The sequence below is a fragment of the Desmodus rotundus genome, chromosome 7 (genome assembly GCF_022682495.2).
Source record: "Desmodus rotundus isolate HL8 chromosome 7, HLdesRot8A.1, whole genome shotgun sequence".
In the NCBI taxonomy this organism is placed as follows: domain Eukaryota; kingdom Metazoa; phylum Chordata; class Mammalia; order Chiroptera; family Phyllostomidae; genus Desmodus; species Desmodus rotundus.
Genome location: NC_071393.1, coordinates 33766731 through 33791464, shown reverse-complemented (window position 1 = coordinate 33791464; position 24734 = coordinate 33766731). Strand labels below are relative to the sequence as shown.

Below are 24734 nucleotides of genomic sequence, written 5' to 3'. Positions count from 1 at the left end.
GTTCTAGGAGAGGGAGTCCCATTTCCCAATCTTACTGCTTTCTCATTCAAGGCAGCAGCTTCAGAAATAGTTCAGTTGGGCCAGCCTCATTCCCCTCTGATAGATCCTTGCTGTGGAATCCAAAAAAAACCTGGACTGACCTTCCCATCTGATCCCCAACCCTAGCTGAGCTTGGAAAGTTAGTTTGCCTGGAATTAAATTTTGATTGGCAAGCCACACTGATATTCCGGAATAGAGAAAATAAAGAGCAAACAGTGAGTACTCAAAAGAACTCAGCAGCTAGTAATAGAAGGAAGAGACAGGAAAGTGGGTAGGGGGTAACCAGGGTGGGCCAAAAAGTAGAATTCTCTGACTTGTAGAGAGCTCCTTGCTTCTAGGGGAAAGACCTTAAGAAAGGGAGAGAAAGTCAGGATTATCCTTGCAGGAAGGGGGGGATCCTCATTAGGCTACAGCCAAGGCTACCTCCAGACCCATCAGCAATCTCTCTGACCTTGTCAGAAGCTCCTTCCCATCTCCCTAGCTAAGCGGATGAGTGTACCAGGCAAAAGAACAAGATGAAGCATTTCCCTTAGAATTTTTCTTCCCAAACACTTAAGCCTCTATGGTCTTGCTGATCTTGCATCCTTCTAGTAAAAATGGCCCGGATCCACGCTTGGCATTTCAGAGTTTGAAGTAACTTGAGAGATTGTCCACTCTGCTTCCCTCAACTCTAGAGCTATGGAAACTGAAGCTGAGGAGAATGAAGCAGGACACAGGGTTGTCCCTCACTCCTCCAGGGTACTTTCTGCTTGGCACAGGGCGTCATGTGCTCATTTTGTAAATGAGGCCTAGAGTGTGTGTTTAGAGCTAGAACTAGAAATTAGTTCTATATAGTTTATTCACCCCAGGGCATGGCTGGCTTGCAGGTGATCTTTAAACTGTATCAGGTTTCCTCATTTGTAAATGGAGTTGTGTCACCTTAACATATGCCTTGCAAGGTTAATGTGAAGGTTATTGGAAACCACACTTGTGTAAGTGCTGTAGTCTGGAAACACAGTAGATAGTAAATTATGTTTTCCGTAAGAAACATTCATCAAGTCCCATGTGTGGAGGTGGGGAAAGGAAGACAGAAATCTTGTCACCCACGTTCCCCTCTGCAGCCTGGGTCACAGAGGCAGGCTAGCCTTCCCCAGGGAATGGACTGTCAATGAACAATCTAAGTCCAGCTATCACCTTTTTATGCCAAGACCCAACTGGGTACGTCTGGGAACAAGCCCTTCACAGAGAATCTAATTAGGTTGTGGGTGCACTGACAGTTGGGTATGGGGGTGTAGGTCCTTGAAGATGGAAGGGCTCTGTGATCAGTTCCCTTGTCTAAGGCAGAGACCCTGTGGTTTGGAAAAGAGGAACTAACATTTGAGGAGGTCAGATGTCCTTGGGCCTCCTTCATTAGGATCCCACATCCACCCAGCCTCCTCCTGAGGGCAGCTGTGGAGTCATCGACGACGTGTCAGAAAGCTTGGTTGCCCTCCTGGTCCTGTGGCTCACTACCTTGTTCACTTGGGAGGCCTCAGCTCCAGGGCTGGTAGCTTTACCTCTCCTAGACTTAGGATCCTCATCCTTAACATGAGGATTATAGCTCCTCCCAAGATTATTGTATTCATAAAATAGTGCTTTGGAACAACTAAATGCAAGACGCTTTCCTTTAGCCTCCTGGAACAATTTCGTCTTTTTTTCACCCCATGAATCCTCCTGGGTCTCCATCTTCTCCACCAGTCTAACGGCACGCTCGGCCTCGGCGCCGTTCCCCAAAACCCCACCAGGAGGCGCCCTTTACATGCCGAAGGTAGCTGGGCTACTACTCTTCCGGACACTGGCGCGGGGGCTGCCTGCCCCTCTTCACAGGGCGGTGCCAGGTGCGGGTTACGCCCAGGTCCTTCTGAGGTCGTTACACCGCAGCGCTCGCACCTCGTCCCTCGGCACCCCGTTTGCGTGTGGCCCTCGCGGCCCTGCTCTGCGCCTCGTCCCCAGCCCGGCGCCTGTCGCTCCGTTCAGCCTCCCTGGACAGCAGCAAGTTCGCCCTCAGCCGCTGGGATCCGCCACTGCCCCAGTCCTCTTGCTCTAGGGCATGGCACTGAGTGGGCGGTGACTGCCTGTGGGCGAGCGGCCCAGACTGGAAAGGATCACCCCTCCCCCATTGGCCAGCTTGCACGGGCCGCCGCAGTTCCCACGCTGACCACAGGGCGGCGCCCCGCGCCTGGGCTGCGCTCCTGCTGCGCTGCCGGCTTCAGGCTCTCGCGGCCGGACACAGACTCTACCTTCAGCTGCCGGCGTATGGGGCCGGAGCCGCCGCAGCTGCTGCGGAAGAAGAAAAAGCAAACAGCACCTGGCCGCCGACTGGGCAGTCCGGCCCCAGACCAGCCTGAAGTGCGGAGACGCCCAGGTAAGGGCAGGGCCGGCCGCGGCGCCCCCGGCCGCACCGCGGGGTACCTCCCGCCCTGGCTTACCATCCGCGTTGGGCTTCCTGCTTGTGCTCCCTCCCGCTCCCGTATCCCCTACTTTGAAGTCTTTATCGCTCCCTACCCCCTGGGACCACTACTCTGCACCCTGCCCCTGTCCCTCTTGCGTCCTTCCTCCGCTCTCCCGCCTCCTGCCAGCCTGTCCCTGCTCTCGGATCCCTGACTTTCCCCATTGGGCTCATCTCTGTGGCCCTGCTCCCGTAGTTTCTCCAGCCCCATCACCATCTGCCCCTCCGCATCCTTTCCCTGGGTTCCAGATGTTCCCTCTCTGGGCCTCCCGCTTCCCCTGTGCAACTCCCAGCCTGCTTCTGCCCTCTGCAGGGATGACGGCCCCTTCTCACACCCGCGCGTCTCCCCCACACCTCTTCCGTCACCCTCTGCTTCTCTAATCTCTGGTCTCCTGCTTCTGGGGCTACGGCCTCCTATGCAGCTCAGCCCTGGGTTCCAGGAAGCCAGCCCCCTTTCCCTTTTCTCACTGACATCTACCACGACTGCCCCTTGTCCCTGCACTGGACTCTGGCCACCCCCCGCCATCACCAGCCTACACACTATTCTCTTGGGGGGACCCAGAGCCCTATCAGAAATGACTCTTTTTCCCTGGACTGATGGATCTCCCATCCATCCCACCCTAGTTCATCTGAGTGGGAAGCGAGGAAGAAACTCTAGAGACCTTCCTGTGGGCAAGCCGTAGGGGAAGAGGCTGGGGAGGAGAGGGACAGGGGTGCTGATGGACATGTTCTTCTGTGAGGATTGGCAGAGCAATGAGCTGCTTAGACCTGGGAGGATGGAGGGCCAACTTGCTACACCTGGCACAGGGGTTTCAAGGCCCTGAAAGCACCTGTGTCTTTTCCTGGCTCCCTGGAGCTGAAGGAAGTGAGAAGGGAGGAGTTGGATCCCCCGGAGGGTTGCCCCAGGGCCTTTGGGGTGGGGCAGGAAGTGCAGGGCCCACTGGCCTGCCTAGCCGTGTGGGGGGGGGAATGCGCAGAACTTCAACCCCTTTGGACCTCTGGCTGCCCAGCTCTTGGCATCTCTATGTTGCCATCTTTCCCTGGTGCTGTTGTCTGGTGATGCCACGTGGTGCCATCTCCCTGCCCCCCTCCAGTGGCTCTTCTGGGCATGTCTCCCAAAGGCCTGGGTTGTTTGAGAAGAGAGGGAGAGCTCTGGGCTAACCCTTTGCCAAATGATGGGCATCTCAGGACTGGCCAAGAGCACTGAGCCCTGTCAGGAACAAAGAGAACTACCTTCCCTTAAGCTCCCTGTGTCACCAGGGCAACTGTGGCACTTCCAGGAGCACCTGCAAACCACTGCCATCTGTTTGGGAGAGAGCCTGGCTGGGTTGGCAGTGGTCATCTGAGAGAGAAGTCTGGTTCCACTTTACTTCCCTAGTGTCTATGCCCATGGGATGGAGGTAAGGGGCCTGGAGAGGTCAACTGTGTCCGGTTCCCCCCAGAAGGAATCCCCTGGAATGTCACTGGGAATCATGAGGCTGGTTGTATTTGCCGAAGCTGCAGCTCATGTCTCATTGTTAATCAGGTTTATTATTTTCCTCACTGGCTGGATGTGTTCGTCAAGGTTGTGACCCTTTGGAGAGTCAATCTAATGAGCATGCAGTGTCTGGGTTTGTTTAATTCTCCATATTTTGTTCATTTCTTGTGAAGTGAGCCTTCTATGGGGGCTGTGGCTCAGGCTTGTTCACCAGTTTCTGCCTGCCTCACCAGCTCTGTCCCCCAGTCTTCCTCTGCACCTGCTACCTGAGACCAGAGGCAAAGCTGGCCCCAGAGCTCTGGGGAGTGCGTGGTGGGGAAGAGGCAGTGGCTGGTGGAGGGGGATTGAGAGGAGATTCTGGTTATTTTTTGTGTTTTCCCCATTCACTCCTCCAAAGGCATCTTGATCATTGAATGACCTTTTCCCCAGCACTCTTCCCAGAGGCTGGGCCAATGTTTTGGTCTACTTTCCAGTTTGTTTTTCCCTGAGGATGGTGAGGGAACTTGTACGCAATGGCAAAGAAGTAGAGACTCCAGGGAGAAGGTCCCAGCTTCTGGGAGGCAGGGGCTCCTGGAGAGCAGGCCTCCACTGCCCCTGATGTTGGTCTCAGCCCCACCACAAAGGAAGGAGGAAGACAGGATGACCTGTCTTGGGTGTGGGGGAAACTGCTAAGAAGACAAGAGGAGTAGTGAGGAACAAATGGAGGAAGCCCTGTTGTGTGGCTGGTAGGATGGGTAGTGGTGGTGAACATGTGTGGAAACAAAGCACCTATTATTTCTAATCCCGCTATGCCCTAAGGGCATAGTAGTAATCCCTTATGTGTGTATTCAGTTCCAGTTTTCCAAATGCTTTTTAGAAAAATTACTTTATTTGATCTCTACTAGGCCCTTATCAGTATTTGAGTGGTACTACCACCCAGTAAGGAGGTGTTACTGATTCCCAAGAAACGGACTTGTCCAAGTCTCTGCAGCCACACCCGAGCCTCTGGATTCCCAGCCCAGTGCTCTTTTTGCTGCTACTTGTTGCTTTTAAAGCTGTTCTGCCTTTCCTCTCCCCATCCTATGCTTCAGCTCCTTTCCCTGCTTTCCAGTGTCAGCTAAGCACTTTCTTCTCCGTATGGGGCTGAAGGGTTGGCCTCCCAGGGCCTGGGGTCTAGCTAATTCTTGACTCGGCATTCTCTCAGCCCTGAGACTGGATGCCCCAGCACCCAGGATCTCCTGCCACCTCAGCTCCAGGCCAACTATTTCTCTTGACTCCTGCAAAAGAGTTCCAGGTTCTTCAAGGCATGAGGCCTGGCCCCTAGGGCCCCTGGCATCTTCTTTCCTTGCCTCCCCCTCTCCACTTTCCTATCTTATCACTTCAGCCCTCTCAGCTCTTTTGAGAAGAATAGCTTTCCCAATGCCAGTAAGGACTTTAGTGGTCCACCCCTGGGTTGTGGTATTACAGTCTCTTCCCTGGGCAGCCTGAGGCCACATCTGCCTTCCTACAAAGGAAGGTGCTTGTGACATGTGACCCAATCTCAAGGTCCCTTAGCAACCCCCTGGGATACTGGATAAAATTTCCATTTAGCAGCTTGGAGGTTAAAGCCATTCACAGGCTGGCTACAGCTTTATGCCTCTGGATCAGACCCTCTGCTCACCTTCACACCACCACTTTACACCCTCTCCAAGACTCTCTTCTTTTCTCCCTCTGGGAACACCCTTACCCCTACCCCTGTCCATCCTTAGGTCCCAGCAGGAAGTATTTGATAAGTGTTGGGAAAACCTAGGTTTCTATCCATATGTCGCTCCCTGAGTGACTTGGGTCAAATTGCTTAAACTCACTTGCCTCACCTGTAAAATGGGGCTAATCTCACCTGCCTGAAAGGGTTGTTTCAGCAAGAATGTGAATGGATGGGAATGTGATGTGTCAGTGCGAAGGGCACCCAGCAGGTACCCGCTTAGCACCCCTGGGCCACTCCTCCCACACTGCCTCTTTGTGGCACTGTTTTAGCTTCCTGCTTCTGCCTGCTATTGATGATTGTCTACCCCTGTTTGTGTCCTCACCCAGAAGGCAAATCCCTTGAGGAGCAAAGCTGTTTCCTGGTGCCTTTTCACATCCTGGACTCCTAACTGAGCAAGTGCTGTCCTTCCACGTCCCATAAACTGGCCCCTGCTCATAGTGAAAACATAAGGAATAGTTGTTAATTGATTATAACATTTGGTTACATAAATTAGAGGATGCCTTACATGCAAATCCAGTGTAAAAGAAAACTTATACCACAGTGCCAGCCAAGGTAAATTATGAGAAGGAAGAAGGGAATCAATTTAATATTGCATTGTCTGAGCACTCTGCTTATTTCATTTAATCATCTCAGCTTTCTTATGAGTTAGATGTGAGTATCTCCCTTTTTTACAAATGAGGAAAGAGGGTCCACAGGGGGCCCTGCAGTATGACACCCTGTGCTACTTCACAGACCAGGGAGCACTCCAGAACCCAAGTTTCTTCCCCTATTCTTGGGCCCGAAAAAGGGAAGGAGAGGCTCTTTATAAAAACACTCTTCACAGGTTTTTTTAAACTACAGAATCCAATAAATGTAAATGTGTCATTTACTTACAGCCCAGTGGGGATTGCTTAGTTAAAAGCACCTTTGTGGGACAGGGCTTTTCCTTCTGCAGCTCTAGGATTTGAGTGGAGAGCACAGGACACACCACAGAATTAGAACATGAGGCATGTGTGGGTGTGCAGTGGTCCCTCGAAAAGGTGGGGCTGGAACTCAGTGACAGGAGGAAGGACTTCATGGGTGAGGAGGTGCTGCACAGGCAGAGCGGGGGTATGGGATGTCTGAGGACTGGGTGAGGCAAGGAAAGAAAGGGTCCAGTCTTCTGGTGGGCAGCAGAAATAAGTCAATTCAGAAGGACCTTGAAAGCCAGAGAAGAGGTTCAAGGTGACACATCTGGTTTGGGGAGACATTGAGGATCCTTAGGCAGAGGTATGAAGTGCCAAGAGAGGAGTTGAGGGCCTGGGGTAGGGGGTAAAAGCAGAAGGGTACTGCACTGAGAAACATTTCCAAAGAAGAGCAGAACACCCTGACAGATTGGGAATAGCAGATGAGGAAGCGGGAAGTGTCAGAGAGAACTTTGAGATTTCTAGCTCTGGAAACTAGAGAGAATGTGATGCCACTTTCAGAAATAGAGAAGCCAGAAGGAGAAGCATTTCTGAGGGAATGATGATAAGTCTCTCGCCAGATATGCTATGAGGGAGGCTACTGGAGCATTTTGGGACGGGGCACAGTGGCCGGTGGAGTTCCTGGACAGCATGCACCTCAGGCCAGGTGATGCCAAGGGGGCTGGTTCTAAGCATTTCTGATGACTGGATTTTACCTCTACAACCATTGTGGGCCCTCTCTGCCCTCCCCTCATTGCACTGTAATCCCTGTGCCCAGCACTCACTGCTCTTGAAAGTACTTATATGTGTCTGTTACCTCCAGGGGACCTAGAATGGAGCTTACTTCCAGCAGGGTCAGGACTCCTCATCTGCTTTGCTTTGCTTACAGTCAGTCATATCCCAAGCCCCTTGCACAAAGTAGGTGTTAAATAAATATTTGTCTTATTTTAAGTGGCCTCGACTCATGTTTTACAAAGGTTTGTAACTGACATAAACTCATAGAACGTGGATGTGAGGAGAGGAGAGGAAGGCTGTTTGGGACTTCAGCCTCCAGGATTGGGGTGTCCCAGGGTGTTTCAGTTACTTTTTTGATTGCTATGACTCTTGCTTAAAGATTTTATTTATTTATTTTTAGAGGGGAGGGAGGGAGAAAGGGGAAGGGAGGGAGAAAGAGAGGGAGAGAAACATCAATGTGTGGTTGCCTCTCATGCGCCCCCTAATGGGGACCTGGCCTGCAACCCAGGTATGTGCCCTGACTGGGAATCCAACTGGTGACCCTTTGATTTGCAGACCAGCACTCAATCCACTGAGCCACACCAGTCTCTTCCCTCCTTTATGTCTACCCACTAGGTGCCAGCTTGTGTATCCAATTGTTCTTCAGGGGTTCTGGGGTGGGGGTCAGCGAATGAGTTCAGAAGCTGATCAGTTGGTCTCACTTTGTCACTTAATCCTGTGTTTGAGGCTGGCCTGCCATTCACTGTGGGAGGTCTTGGGCGGGTCTCTGACCCCTGTGAGCCCTTGCTCCTCACCAGGAAATCAGCCCTGCCCCTCACCTGGAAGTTAGCCCTCATGGCCCTTTCTTCTTTTCAGGCTTTTCTCAGGGAGAATTTGCTCAGAGGAAGCAGAGAAAATCAGATGCTGGTGGTTGTTGCTCTTGGGGGTGCTGTGGGGTGTTTTGGTCACAGAGAGGCTGAAAAGGAAGCGGGGTTATGCAGAGAGCCTTGGGTGCTCCTTTGGGTGGGGAGGGATATGTTGTGGACCAGTGGAAATGAGCTGGCTGGGAAACAGGAAACCTAGGCTACTTATTGCTGTCTCAGTTTCCTCTCAACATGGGCAAACAACAAACTGTACCTTTAAGAGTCCCCAGTTCAGTGAAGGGACAGGGTATCATAGTGGTGGTCTTGCACAGTGGCTGTGGAGTAAACACATGTTTAGAATTGGAGTTTAAGGGTCAGATTTAAAGAGGAGGATGTGATATAATGAGAAATCAATAGCCCAGAGGAGGTTAAGATGGATGAGAGACTGGCTACAAGGCCCACTTAATAAAACAGAAAAGTTTAAGAAGCTGTGGAGGATGGAGACACATCTGCGGGTGCTGGGGCAGCTGGAGTGGTTTTTGCTCTCCAGCCCAGCAAGAGTTCCCAGTAGAGAGATTGAATTCAAGGAATAAAGTGCTGCTGTCACATTTGGGGGCAGCTATTTGTTTCTACCTTTGCGAGTGGCCTGAGTGGGGCGCCCCATCCTTCCCTAGAGGCTGCGTTGTGCAGTTGTTGGCTGCTCCTGGATCAGATTGTTCAGGATTCCAATCTCAGCTCTTCGGTGACCGTGGCTTTGGGTGAGGAGCTTGGTGAGCATTATACCCACCTCTGCAAATCTCAGCTGGTACCTCATCTTTGGTCATCCTCAGTAACACTGAGGTACTATTATCAAAGCCATTTTCAGATTTAGAAGCTGAGATTCAGAGATAATTAATTACCCTGAAGTTTCATACTAGTAAGAAGCAGAGTTGGAATCCATACCCAGATGGTCTGTTTTAAAATACTGTTGGTAAAAATTTCTGCGTGTGCATGTGCCTGTAACATGTGTGCACACAGGCGCATGCATGTGAAATGTGTACTGATCCTCTCCTAATTTCCTTGACTTCCCCACTGGCTATCTCACTACTTCAATTCCTCATCTCATAGGCAAGGAAGGGACAGTGGACCCTTGATACACTCTGTTGCTTCCCTTTTCTTGGCCTGATTTCTTTGACCTCTAAGTGAGAGGTCACTGGCAATATTGGGGAATTGATTAAAGACCACTCGTAACAGAGCTACTGTGGTGGTCCCTGAATCCTTTGCAAACCTTTTCCAATGTGGAGGCCATCTGGGGGAAAGGGCGGTGAAATGAGGCATTGATGAAACCCCCCCATGAGCCAAAAAAGATTGAACGTTGGTGGAGCTTAGGTGAGGTTACAGCAGTCTCACCCTACCCAGACAAACCAGGATCAGTCCCATCACCATCCCCCCTAGGGCCTTGGAGCCCAGGTGGCTGGCACGACTGCCCAGGTTATCAGAAGGGTGGTCTAACTGGAGTTTGAGTTCTCTGCGGTATGATGGGGCATCTCTGGGAGAAAGCTGATGAAGCATTGCAGTTACAGTCATGGTCATTATTGAGCTTTGCTGTGTTCCCTGTCATGAGAAGATCATGACAGAAGAATGCCCCCAGCAAGGTTGGTGACTGAATGGGAGTTTGAGCATTTCTCTTTTCGGAGGCAGCAAGTCTTTTTGAAAAGTAGAGAAGACTTAAGTGAGTTTAGGGAGGGCCAGAGAACTTCATGGTGTCCTTTTCTGGAGAGAAGTGGTACAGCTTCTCACTAGCCCTCATTCACCCCAGCCTCCATCAGTCCAATCTGCCCTTATGCTGGAGTTGCCAACGCCACTTCCTGATGGGTATCACACATTCAAAGACTTAACAGTGTTCTTGGTGATTTTTGCTCCTACCCTGAGAATCTCACAAACCTGCAGGTAGGGCAGGTAGGAATTACTGTTCTAGACTCTCAGGATTTTAGTAACTGGCTGAAAACAATAGAGTTATTTGATTAGGAGTTTAGATCAGGATCCAGTACTCCTGCCCCGTCCCAGAGCTCTGTCCATACACCCAGCACCCTCTGGAGGCCGTCAGTGGCCCGCACTAACAGTGGAGACAGTGATCCTTGGTATACCTGCTCTTCCCAAGGTTGAGAATATTATACATATTAAAGCATTATTTGTCCAGCAATGGTAATACCTATTTAATTGCTAGGAAAATTGAAACCGTGGGAAGTTAAATGAATCATAGAATCTTATTCCTGGAAGGAACTTGAGATCGACTTATTCATCATCTCACCTGCTGCCCTCCTCTCATCTACACAAAGAATCTCCACTGGCTAGTGATCCAGCCTCAACTGCTGCCTCTTCTACCCCCCTACCTCCGTTCTTTCTCCCCATCTTCTGAAGGCTAATATTATTGAGCAATTACTATGTTCTAGAATTTTTTTAAATGTAAGTAAGGACTGTTGTTGTCTCATTTTCCAAATGAGTAAACTGAGGCCCAGAGAAGTTGCGTAGCTTGCCCAAGGTAAGTTACTAGTAAATGATAATAAATTTTGCAACCTGGACCGTGCTCTTGACCACTCATAAGGCAGGCCACCCTACTCCAGGCAGCTGTAAACCAAGGAGCATGTGAGAATATTCAGCATACTGCCTGGCATTTGAAAGGGGCTCAGGGAATGCTAGGAATTTTCTTCAAAAAAATACCAGAAGGCTTTACCCTACATCAAGCCAAATATAATTCTCCTGGGTCCCTGCTTTATACCCTTCCTTGGAACCCCATAAGGCACTTATACCTTTCCTTACATTCCAGCCTTTGGAATATGAAGATACTGCATGAAGAAGAAGGAAAATCAGGATTGTCTCCTTCAAGATTCTTTTCCCCAAATGGAGTCCTCTAGTCCAGAAGAGGATGGTCTGGGAGATTCAGGGAAATGTCTAAGGCTAGGACTTGTGTTATGGGCATGTTGTTGCCTCATCCTTGGCCTTACGGCTGTGTCGAAAGTTTCATTCATCCATTTAACAGATAACTCCCCAGGGATCTAAGATGGCTACAGAGTAAGTGGAAGCTACACTCACTTCCTCCTGGTGCCGAACCAGATTTACAATTAAATTATAGAGCAATCAACCTAAATAACCACCTGAAGGCTAGCTGAATAGAAGTATTATAACCAAGTTTACAGAAGAATCCACGAAGAGACTGGTAAGAAGGATGGAAACGTGGAAAGGGCTGGCCCCCACACCCACATGTAGTGGTTGAGAATCTAGAGGGATATCTTGGCTCCAAAAGTGTCCCTTCTGAGGAGCATGGGGTCTCAACCTTATGCTCATATCCCCAACCCAGAGCACCAAAGCCAGGAAGAGAAGGTCACCTAGCATCTGACTGTGAAAATCAGCAGGGATACTGATTGCCTGGAAGAGAAGGGAGTCTTCTAGAGACCCAGGTGCTCTCTTAAATGGTCAGTCCACAGTAACTTGCTCTCAGACACTCATCCAGGGCTCCGGTAGAGGGAAGACAACGCACGGTATATGATAGTCATAAAGAAAAGATCTGGGTAGTGTGGCCCTGAGGAGAGATCTGTAAGGTCAGCCACTGAAGTCCCTGTGCTGAGTCCCTATCCCACACTGACATCAGATGCCATCTTCCCAGGGTGGAGCACTCCTATTCTTACAGCACCCACCTGGGGAGTACACTAACCTGGACCTCCAATTACTGGCAACACCACTGCCAAGCTCAAGTCTTGCAGAAAGGTCTGCTGGTTGCACCTGACAGGTACCTTTGGGGCTCTCTTTCTCTGGAGAAGCTCTTGATGGAAACTTAGACAGTCATTGAGCCGTGTGGCTTTGGAATGGGGAACAGAATTTCCCTACTTGTGTGCACAGCCAGTGCCCACCTTCCCCCTCACCTGATGATTCTCTTGGCCTGTTCTTCTGACTCCTGGTGGCCTGTCCTGCTGAGCTCAGTCCTCCAGGAAGATTGGAGTGCTACTTAGAGCTGGACCTTTGGAGCTCTAAGATGCTGCACATCTCCCTGGGACCTCCTGTCTGGGACTCAGATGGGCAGTGGGTTGTGCAGCTCTGGTATGGAGAGGGGCATTCTTACTCCCTTTGTATGCTCAGCTGGCACACTCCCCCACCCCCAAGGGAGACTCATTTAACCTGTCTTCCTACTTTTGGGGGCTCTATCCTGCTAATCTTGCTCATGTAGTGGAGCTGGCTGGCTGCATCTAACCTGAACCTGTGGTGCATTCCTCCTGGGGAAGCTAGGGCTGGAGACCCTGGCAGAGACTGAGTATGGCTCTGGAGTAGGGCCCCTTTGCCCCCATTGAGTGCCTGACTACACTGCCCCCAAGCAGGAGTCCCACTAGCCCTCTCCCCTTGACCCTGGTTGCTCTGTCCTATCAAGCTCATATCTTGTGGAAGGGTCTGTGGGGTGCAGCCAACCTGGGCCACTATACAGTCTTTCTTCAGAAGGCTCTAGAGGAAGACTAGGCAACCTCAGGGGTTGGCAGAGTAGCTGACAAGTGGAGGTGGATTTCAGGGTGCTTTGAACCTTTTACTGAGCTACCCCCAGCTCAAAGCTGGAGGAAGCTGACCCTTGTACACAGGTTGGTCCCTCCCCTGCACACCCAGGCCCAGTAGAGGCAGCTACAAGCAGGAATCGTGTAGTAGCTCCATATAGATAGCCCAAGGCTGGTTACAGACAGTGTCTTACTTCAACCTGCATAGGAAACCTGCCCAAGTGGACCCAGAATCAACACAAACAGTGGTGGGCTACACACCATACCAGAACTCGACCCAACTAGCCACACAAGCAGCATGCCCAAAGTGGGGGATCTCAGCAGGCAACAGACCCTGATGGAAACAGCTCCACCTCAGGGGCAGCCCCCGCATAGCAGCTCATACTGTGATCAAGGTCTGTCCTTATAGTCAGCCAGCCTGAGGGTTAATTCCACTCACAAATGACCCAATAGCATTAAAGACCCAACTATAGCAGGAGGGTGCATGTAAACCACACGAGAGAAATTTCTGGAGCACCTAGCTCAGATAATCAGGAAGACTGTGCAACTGAGACCCACAAGATGCCTGTAATATACCACCACCATGACAAGTTCAGGAGTCCTAGCAGATCTACCTAATACACAGAGACAAACACAAAAAGACAGACAAAATGGGGATACAGAAAAACATGCCCCAAATGAAAGGACAAGAGAAATCCCAAGAAGAAGAATTAACTGAAATGGAAGCAACCAAACTACCAGATACAGAGTTCAAGACAATGGTTATAAGGATGCTCAAAGGGCTTTAACAGAAGAATGGATGATCTCAGTGAGAACTTAAAGAGATGGTAAGCATTATAAAGGACATAGAAACCATAAAAAAGAACTAGTGAGAAATGAAGAGTACAATATCTGAAATGAAGTACATGCTAGAAGGAATCAACAGCAGATTAGATGAAGGAGAGGACTGAATCAGCAACTTAGAGGACAAGATAACAGAAAACACACAAGCAGAGCAACAAAAAGAAAAAAAAAAGGAATTAAAAAAAATGAGGCCAATCTAAGGATCTCTGGGACAACATCAAGTGTAACAATATCTGCATCACAGGGGTACCAGAATGAAAAGAGAGAGAGCAAGGGATCAAGAAACTATTAGAAGAAATAATGACCGAAAACCTTCCTAACCTGGAGAAAGAAAGAAACACATAAGTCCAGGAAGCACAGAGAATCCCAAATCAGATGAATTCAAAGAGGCCCACACCAAGACACATCATAATTAAACTGCCAAATATTAAAGACAAAGGGAAAAAATTTTTAAAATATTTTATTTATTTATTTTTAGAGAGAGTGGAAGGGAGAGAGTAGGAGAGAGAGAGGAACATCAATGTGTGGTTGCCTCCCATGCACCCCCATTGGGGACCTGGCCAGCAACCCAAGCATGTGCCCTGACTGGGAATTGAACTGGTGACCCTTTGGTTCACAGACTGTCACTCAATCCACTGAGCCACACCAGCCAGGGCACAAAGAGAAAATTAAGAGCAGCAAGAGAAAGAAAGTTACCTAGAAGGGAGCTCCCATAAGGCTGTCAACTGATTTCTCAACAGAAACACTTCAGGTCAGGAGGGATTGGCATGAAATATTCAAAATGATACAAAGCAATGACCTACGACCAACAATACTTTACCCAGCAAGGCTATCATTTAAAAATGAGGGTGAAATAAAGAGCTTCCCAGACAAAAAACAACAACAAAAAGAATGTATTACCACCAAACCAGTACAAGAAAATAATGTTAAAGAGTCATCTTTAAAAATGAGAAAGAAAAAAATAGAGCAAGAGAGGAATGTAGGTATAAAGAATAAAGAATAAAATGGCAATAAATATGTACCTATCAATAATCACTTTAAATGTAAATGGACTAAATTTTCCAATTAAAAGACAGATTAGCTGCATGAATAAGAAAACAAGACCCATGTGTATGCTGAAACTCATCTCAGAACAAAAAATACAGATAAAAAGTAAAGGGATATAAAAAGATATTCTGTGTAAATGAAAATGAAAAAAAGCGGGGGTAGCAGAACTTTGACTAGATGGACTTGCAAACAAAGGCCATAGTAAGAGACAAAGAAGGACATTATATAATACTACAGGGATCAGTCCAATAAGTATATAACCCCTGTAAACATGGATGCACCCAATGTAGGAGCACCGAAATATATGAAGCAAATCTTGATGGACATAAAGGGACAGTAATACAGTCATAGGAGGGGATTTTAGCATCCCATTGACATCAATACATAGATCTTTCAGAGAGAAAATCAACCAGGAAACAGCAGCTTTGAACAAAACACTAGACTGGATGGAATTAATTGATATTTACAGAGCATTTCACTCCAAAACAGCAGTATATACATTCTCTCTAGGTACACATGGAACATTTTTCTAGAATAGATCACATGTTAGAACACAAAACAAGTTTCAATAAATGTAAGAAGATAGAAATCATATGAAACATCTTCTCTGACCACAATGGTGTGAAACTAGAAATGAATTACAAGGAAAAAAACCCTGAAAACACACAATCACATGGAAGCTTAATAACATGTTACTAAATAGTGAATTGGGTCAAAAATAAGATCAAGGAAGAATCAAAAGTTACCTTGAGACATGAAAGTGAACATGCAACAAACCAAAACGTATGGGACACAGTGAAAGCAGTTTTAAGAGGGAAATTCATAGCAATACAAGCCTAACTCAAGAAGCAAGAAATATCTCAAATAAATAATCTAACCTTACACCTAAAAGAACTAGAAAAAGAACAGCAATGCCCCTGGTAAATAGAAGAAAGGAAATAAAGATTAGAGCAGAGACAAATGACATGGAGACAAAAAAAAAACAAAAAACAAAAGATTAACAAAACCAAGAGACGGTTTTTTGAAAAGATGAAAAGATTAACAAACCTTTAACCAGACTCATTAAGAAAGGAGGACCCAAATAAATAAAATCGGAAATTAAAGAGAAGTAACATCTGACACCACAGAAATACAAAGGATTGTATATATTTCTTGACTACCTGTTGTTTGACAGGCACAGCCATCATGTGGCACAGGGTGGGCTGTGGGCTCACCCCAGAACTGGGCCCTTATAAAATGTGCATGCAGCCCTGGCTGGTGTACCTCTGGATTGAGTGCCGGCCTGTGAACCAAAGGGTTGCGGGTTAGGTTCCCAGTCAGGGCGCAAGCCTGGGTTGCAGGCCAGGTCCCCAGTAGGGGCTACGTGAGAGGCAACCACACAGTGATGTTTCTCTCCTCTTTCTCCCTCCCTTCCCCTCTCTAAAATAAATAAGTAAAATCTTTAAAAATGTGCATGCAGATATCTTCTGAATCTGTCAGATTCTAGATTGGGCCGTGGGTCCTGGTGGGAGGGCGCTGAAGATGGAGTCTGGCTTGCTTTTTTCAGCTCGCCAGGTGAAGGTGGCTTCGCCATGTGGCCAGGTGATGTTGTAGACACCCTGTCAGAGGACTACAAAGTTCACGACTCAAATCTAAGAGTAAAGAGTGAGCAACTAGGTGGAAAAAGCTCATCAGTTTATTTGAGATAAAATAGCACTATTTCACTCTCCTTTAAAAAGTAAGAGTCCTGCCAGGGTCCAAAGTAAATAGGCAGGAACATGAGACCTGCCACATACTGGTGCCACTTGGAAGTACAGCAGCAGTTGGACTATGTGAGAGGAGGGAAAGTCAGTTGAGAAAGCACATTTCCATCAGTACGAGTCTGACCCAGCAGGATGCTGTTGGACTCTCTCTCTTCCACTCAGCTCTTTTTTGGGGGAGGGCAGTTAGCAGAGGTGGACACTCATAGCTTCACCTTGGGCTTCAGTAGCTGGAGTGGAGCCGATTATTGTCCTATATTCCTGGGTCAATAATGCTGTTGCTCTTGTTGTTTCTCAAGTGTCCGTCTTTATATGTTGTCACAAATCCTCACAGCAACCCTACACTGCAGGGGTTATTAGTTCGATTTGATCCAGGAGAGAATGGATGCTCTAAGAGCCTGAGTAATTTGCACAAGGTCTGACAGCTGAATTGTAGAATTGCCCTTCCCTTGTATGCAGTTGCCAATGCCTCTCCAAGGAGCCAGTTGGTATCTCTGCTCCTGCCTCCAGCACCCAGCACAGAAGGAATTTAAGCAGCTTACCTTAGGGAGAATGAGGGTGGATGGGAGTGAGGCAAGGTAAGGCAGTCAGCCCACACTTGGATGCTTCAGAGATGTGAGCAGAGGTCATTGTCTGTCCCTGCCACAAGGCAGGAGCTCCAGTGGCACAGGACCTGTGTCTTTCTCAAAGTTTCAGTCCCCAAACCAGGATGGTACTAGAATACAGTAGGTACTCAGTAAATATTTGTTGAATGAATGGTGTCATTTGTGGTCCCCTTGTTTGCAGAGGCCTGGGTCCTGGAGCCCTAGGCTAGCAATGAGGCTTGGCTCTGGAAATCAACTCAAAGATATGTGGATTTAAAATGTCAGTTGTGTGGATTTGAAAACACATTTCCCTGGTGGACTGTGGGATTAGCATTACCTGTAATAAAGCTGAACTAGTACACAGGTTAACTGGACCTTGGCTCTAAGCACTCATCTACTCCTCTAACCCAGCTGAGGGTGCCATTGAGGTGGACTGGACAGGGATGTCTGGTGAGAGCAGAGGTGGTGTATGGGTGAGGAGCCCTGACTTATAGATCGGGGTGGGGGCACTGCCACTCTAGTGAATCAGAAGGAGGCTCTGGAAGCAGAGGCCTGGGACACCTAGTGTGATCTGGAGACTGTAAAACCAAAAATTCATGTACTCCCACATAAAGTTAATTATATGGGAGAGCAGTAAGCAGGGTGGGGTATGGAGGCTGCAGGGACAGAGGACCTAGGAGAAGGCTGCCTTTGTGTGAGAACTATGAAGATGGACCCAGGACCCCAGGGATGAGCCCTCTATGAGTTTTTACCTCTGGTTCTTGGATCAGGGTCAGGAGCTGTGAATGGATGCAGAGTCCCAGTGACTCCAGCTGCCTGGTGCTGGCAGTGGTCAGCAGTATCAGCTAGGTTCCTCCTATGTCCATTCCTGCTGGTTGGCAATAGTGCCTGCAGCTGAATTGAGGCAGGTCTGGGGCCAAGCGTGGGCTACCTGGGACACAGATGGGCATAGGGCACAATGAATTTGTCAAGTCAGCTTTAGTCCAATTATCTTTTATAAATGAGAAAACTGATACTTAGACCAGTAACTTGCCCAAGGTCACATGACATTCAAAGTCAGGATTCATAAAGGGATCCCTGGCCCTGGACTATTCTTGTGTAAAGCCTCTTACTAGACTGACTCACAAGAAAAGGAGCCTCTTCTCAAAGTAGGAGAAAAAGTACCCTGCTCCAGTGTTCCCACCTGGCTGGGCCCTGATTCTGAGGTTCCCTCGCCTTCCCCAGCCTTTGGCCAGCCCCATCTGTATTAGGCAGGGGGTGGAATGGGGTACAGAAGCATGTCCTGCTCTCTGGGCGTTGTGACTCTGAGGCTTGTGGAGAAGAGATAGGAAGACACATTGTACAAACCTATCACAGGCAGTAAGCCAGCACCTATCAGGTACATGCCCAGGTGAGCTGCATGTTAAGATCTAGTATCTAGGCTGAAATCTCTGGGATCCTGGTGGGGAGGGGGCTGGGTGGAGACCCTAGGGCAAATGATATGATGCTTATTAAAAACCCTCCAAGGCAGATGACTTCCAGGTGAGAGAGATAGAAGCATGGTACTCCTCCCAGCAGTGAGGGGAGGAGGGGGCTCCAGCTGAGTCTGAACCCCAAACAGCTCCCAGAGTCTGGGGTCTAGAGGCCAGCCTAGGCCAGTGACCACCACTCTTTTGTTTAGCACTGAATTACTGACGGCTGTGTAGAAATATGCCTGGATGTTCAGATGTGTAAGCCCCTTGTAGGGTATGGGAGGAGCCAGGAAAGGTGCTGCCCAACATTCAGTCCTTTCATGGAACCAGGCAGAGGTGACTTCAGGTATCCTACAACTCCAGGACAGAGAAGCTTCCCTCCTCTCCCCCTCCCCCTCCTGGTCGGCCACCATCTTCACTATGTGCAAGTTTGCTTTTAGATGCTTTCACATCTAACTTCTCATTTAATTCCACCAGAAATCACAGGAAGTGGGTGTTATTGACCCATTTTTCATATGAGGGAATGGAAGGTCAGAGTGGTTACCTCAGTGTGCACCATGGAATTCAGTTCTTGCTTTTCTAGCATTAAAGCCCCTTCCAGGTAGCTCAGTGCCCTGCATAGGAATCAGGGAGCCCCAAGTGTGAGTCCTCAGAGTGCCCCCCTATCCTGCTTGCTACCCATCAGTCAGTGACCTTGGAAGGACCTGTGTCCAGACCACAAAGTGCAGGCAAGGGGGAGTCTGGCTTCGATAGTTGGCCTTGTTGTCACAGGACATGCAGAGCTAATTCCAGTGCAAACAGTGTCTTAGTATTTATTACTTATGTTCCATTGCTTATAATATTTGAGTTTTAAAAGTAATGGTGAGCAAATGAGTTGGTCGATGGCCTGTGGAGAGAGGATGTAGAGAAGGATATTTCATGGAGAGGAGGGACAGGGAGGCCAAGCTATTGCAGATTCCTCCTGGCGAGGGGGATAGGAGGGCTTCTTATTGGGGGCAGCTCTCCACTTCCAGTCCCATTTGGGAGGTTGTTAATTTACACATTAAAATTTGTTAGAAAGCGCATTTGCCAATAGTAGTCACATCTCCAGACTGAGGAGGTGGCTGTTGGCTGGGTGAGTAGTTCCCAAATGTCTATTTTAGTCATCTGTGTTTAAAGTCATCGTTTGGAAAGCCACTTCCCGCAGGGTTTCATTCTGTGATTCAGCTGATGCCTCCATCTCTGACATCTGAGTTATGGAGGAGGCTGGAGAGCAATGCAGAGACATGAGAAGGTTCTAAGGAAAACCAAGGGACATACTAAGGCTCCATTGAGCCTGGGAATGTAGGAGATGAGATAGGGTCCTGGGTGTGAGGGCACTTGGATCTAGTTAGCATTTTGGGGTGGGGAGACCTTTGCTTGTTAGACCCTGTCTTGTGGATAGCAGTGTTTAGCTATGTAATAGCAGATAGCGAAACGTGTTGGTCCTGCTTGTGTATCAGGAGCATCATGGGCTGGAAAAACATTATTTAAGAAAGTTAATACCTGCCCCTGTGTGACTTTGAGCAAATCATTTTATCTCTTTGTGAATTAGTTTTCTCATCTATAAAATAGGAGGAAAGACAGCCGGCCAACTCTACAGGGTCATGAGGGAACACAGGGCTGTGGGAGCGGAAGGGCCTGGCGGCCCTGGAGACAGCACTCCAGCTTTCCACTGGGAGCACTTGGTTTGCTTGAAGCTGGGCATTTTTAGAGAGTGCTTGTGATTGGTGTGTGTAGGTAACACCCGTAGCATCTTTAAGACTTTACCTGTCAGAAACGATGGAACGAGAGGAATGGCGTTCCCTCCCTGCCCTCCCCGCCCTCCCCCTGCTGGTGCCCTCCCTGCTGCCAGCATTCATCATGTGCTCTGCAGCACAGCCCAAGCCAGTCCTGGGACCGGGTGCTCTGCCCATGTGCTCTGCAATTCTCACCCAGCTCTGAGCCGGGCACCTGATCCTGTCGTATTGGGGCAGGAGTCAGGCCTGGAGTGGAGTGGGGCCTGCTCAGGTGTGTGGCTAGAACTGAGCTCTGCCTGGCTCCTTCAGAGCCCTGATGCCTTGAGGTTCTGGCCCAAGGATGTCACACCAAGGGTTGGGTCAGTGACCTTGGGGTGTCCCTGAGGAGTGGGTACCATTCCTTTCTCTCCCCTTTACCCCGAAATGGAGATTACCTGCCCCACCTGTGGATGCTCCAGGCATGAAGGCGGACTTATGCACGTAAGGACCTTGGCAGGTAGTATTTTAAAAGTGCCGTGGGCAGTGGGGAGCAAGACATCCAAAAGCAGAGCCAGGGTTGGTGGCCACTGAGAGTCTGGGCTGCTTCAAGGCTGGCCTCCTGATTCTTTCAGTCCTCGCTTGCTTCTGTCTCCTTCCAGAACTGACGCGGCCTCACTGCTCTGAACATCCTTTCCCCACCCCAGGTCCTGCCCAGGCCCACCCTTCAGCCCAGTGTGCTTTGCTCAGGCTGTCTCAGTCCCATGGGGTTAGCAGGGAATGTCTGAATACTGGGAAGCATTGAACTGGGGTCCTCTCAGAGGGAGGAAGGGTATTTTTAGATGTTTTGTATAAATCAGTAATAATGTAACTGTTAATTGAATGTCCATGGCTTGCCTGTCTGGGGTTTGATTTAATCTGTCCTTCCCTTCTCAGTCTACTTAAATAGTTTGCTTGTTTTGTTATCAGTTTTATTTCTGTAATGTTGACTCCTTGCCTGCAGCACCCCCACCCCCACCCCCGGCCCCGGGCAAACTTGGTTTCATTTCACTGGCTTTACAATGAGCATCTTTTGTTTTCTGGCTTCCCAGTGGCCTCCCTGTAGCCACTACTTCAAGTGGATTCCTGTGACTCATTCCTCAGCTGGAGTTTTCTGAAGTGTCTGGAGACCTAGCACAGAGCCAGCCTGGTGCATTTCTTTTGGGGATTTAAATGCTTTGAGATGTTCTTTGGAAGGGCAGGTGCTTTGAGACTTACTGGATGACCCTTGGTTTTGCTGCTTTATTATTTATTTATTTATTCATTCATTCAATGAATATTTTTGGACACTCTATGCCAGGCCCTGTCTTCAGATGGAGAAGTGAACAGATGATACAATGCGACATGATATGCCAAGATGGAGGCCAAGGCAGGGGCCCTGGGGACCCAGAGAGGATGCAAATTGGGTGTGGGCAGCAGGACAGGATTCCTGGAGGAGGCATAGTACGTGCAGTACAGCTTGAGCTTCACTTCAAAGGACAAGTTGGAGTTTTCCTGGCAGAGAAAAGAGCAAAGGCATCCTCCGCACAGGGAGCAGTGTGTGATGTCTCGGGGGCCTGGAGGGAGAGGTGGCTTAGAAAGAGGCTAAGGGCTAATCGTGACATAATGGTAAGATTTTGAGTGTTCACTAAGCTTCTGGTGTTGTTTGAGGGCTTTCCTTGGATTTTCTAGTTTAGTCCTTATAACAACCCTACACACAAGGTATATTAGCCTCTCCTTTAATTGCTGAGGTGGCAGAGACCAAATCCCTCATGCCCTTGCTGGAGGACCAGAGACATGAACTCTTGTGTCTGATTTAGAGGGGCTGTGCCCTTCAGCACCGTGCTATCTCGCAGCTGTTGTCTGGCCCAAGGATGTTAGACCATGGGTTGAATCAGGGACACCATGGGGTGTCCCTGCAGAGGCGAATTATGGAAGGCCTTGTGTGTACAATAAAAGTTTTAGCTTTATTCTGAAAGCTACAGAGAGTCACTGGGAAGTTTTAAACGGAGGAATAGCATGATCAGATTTGAGTTTAGAAATACTCTAGCTGCAGAATAGAGGATAGATGGGGTTTGATCTAGACTGGAGGCAGGGAGAGCAGCTACTGCGAGTGGCAGTGGTCCTGAGAGGAGGGCTAGGGGATGGCTAATGCAAAGGCACTGGGGCACAGACAGGAGCAGGGGCTCAAGAGGCAGAGGAAGTAGAGTCTGTAAGATACCTAGCGGTTGATTGGATGTGGGTAAGGGCTGCTGGGTGAAAGGCAGGTGCTTAGATGAATTTTAGATTTTTTTTTTCAACCAAAGCTTACAAAATGTATTTTTGTAAAGTACCTGGATAAAGTCTGATTAAAATCTCATTGAAAGTGAAATTATTACCTGATATAGTTCGCAAATCAATAAAAACATCTTCATTGATCATGTAGGGGCTTCACACTCACATCCCCTAAAATGAGAAGGGAATTTCTCCCAGCTGCAACATGTGATTCTGCTTCCTGACAAGAAGACTCAGAATCGACATGGATCTTACACTGAAGATTATAAATTGATAGACGATCGACTAACTGGCATTATTTCTGAGCATGTTTTCCAAAACACAGAAAATGCATATGAAAACCAACCAGGCATGAATTTTAAAAAAATCATTCCAATACTTCATATCCTTTAAATGTAACTGCAAGGTGTATTGGCTACAGAATTCCTAAGAGAAGTTACTCCATTAGGAGAGAATCTTTTTGGTTTCCAGTTTTATTGAGATATAATTGACACATATCGCTGTATGAGTTTACAGTGTACAGCACAGTGGTTTCACTTACATATAATTTGGAATGATTACTGCAATTAGTTTAAAAAGTAACTTTTTCCCTTTGATGAGAACTCTTAAGATTTTAATTGAATAACAATAAAAATTTTTTTTAAAATGCCAAAAAAAGGTTTACTCTCTTAACAACCTTCCTACATACCATACAGCAGTGTAAGCTGCAGTCATCATGGATGTTATATCCCTGAGCACGTGCTCATCTTATAACCAGAAGTGTGTGCCTTTTGATCGCCTTCCCCCATTTCCTCCTCCTTCCCCTGCATCTGACAACCACAAGTCTGATCCTCCTTTTCTGTTGTTGTTTAAAGTTCACATATACGTGAGGTTATATAGTATTTGTCTTTCTCTGTGTGCCTTATTTTACTTAGCATAATGCCTTCAAAGCCCACCCGTGTCGTTGTAAACGGCAGGATTTCTTTGGGTTTTATGTCTGAATAGTATTTGTGAGTGCATGTGTATGCCACAGCTTCTTTATCCATTCTCCACTGGTGGCACCTAGGTTGTTGCAATGATTTTGCTGTTGTAAATAATGCTGCTGTGAACATTCAGCTATCTTTTCAGCGTGGTGTATTTGTTTCTGTCAAATATAATCCCAGAAAGGGGATTGCTGGATCATACGTTTGAGGATCCTGTACAGTTTTTCATAGTGGTTGTACCAGTTCACAGTCCTACCAGCAATGGACAGGGTTCCCTCTCTCCACATTGTTGGCAGAGAACAAGACTAGTTGAGTCTAGGCTGGTGCAGACTTGTGACTTCTATGACTTGGGATGTAGTCTAGTGGCCCCAGACTCAGGCAGATGCAGTTTGGGATCCCAGCCCCATTATTTTAACTCCATGGATCCTTGTCAGGTTGCTTAACCTCTCCAAGCATCAGTTTCCTCACGTATACAAGGCAGGTAATAATAGCGCTCACCTTGTAGACCTGTGAAGATCAGATGAAACAATCCATGTAAAGTGTTGGGCATGTGCCTGTGTGCATAGACGTTGTTCAGTCAGTGTCAGGTGTGACTGGATGTGTGTCAGGCCCGGCTGTGCCCTCAGGTGGTCTTTCACATTTGCTTTACCTCCTCAAATTAAAGGGATTGTCTTGACTCATCACCACCACTGCTGGAGGTAGAGGTGAGGCAGCTGAGGGGCCATGCATTTTCTCTGAAGCCCTGGCCGAGTTCAGTGGGTAGTTAAAGGAACACCTGCCCTGTCATTCTTGTCAGCACCTTCTAGTGGCAACTGAGAAGTTCTCAGGGTCCAATGGCAAAACCTCCCCACCCCTTCCTCTACGGCTGTACCCCCTCCCCTTTCCCTGCTTTATTCCTTGCCCCAGCACTAACTATCTTCTAACATGCTGTATGTTTTACTTATTTTTTATTTCTTGTCTGGGTTCCCTCACTACAATGTAAACTCCACGACAACACGGGTGTTTGTGTTTTGTTCATTGCTCTACCCCAGCATCTAGAACAGTGCCTGGTATACAGCAGGCGTTCAGTAAATACTTATTGAATGAAAAATATGCGAAAGCCCCAAATAACCTGCAAACCGCTCTTGATATTTTTTTGTCAGCTGCCTGGGCCTTCACGGTTTATGAAGCCGGACCCAGTCAGCTTTGATCTAGTGTATTACAAAACAGACCCAAAGGGGAGGTGACAAACCATTCTAACTGGGGTGGCACTAGGACATGAATCACTGAAAAGTCAGCATGGGACTGGGCTTTGAAGGGTGAACAGGTGTTTTCTGCCTGGGCAAGGAGAGAAAGGGTATCCCAGGCAGGGCCAATAGCATGT

At 48.2% G+C, this 24734-nt stretch overlaps 1 protein-coding gene across 1 annotated transcript in view; it reads left to right on the top strand.

The window, feature by feature from the left end:
* The first annotated feature begins 2265 nt into the window (after positions 1–2265).
* Positions 2266–24734, top strand: part of GRIK4 (glutamate ionotropic receptor kainate type subunit 4) — a 493806-nt gene continuing 471337 nt past the window's right edge. Inside the window, exon 1 of the mRNA XM_053929106.1 lies at positions 2266–2422. The gene's annotated coding sequence lies outside the window, so the exon portion shown is untranslated. The remainder of the gene's footprint in view (positions 2423–24734) is intronic.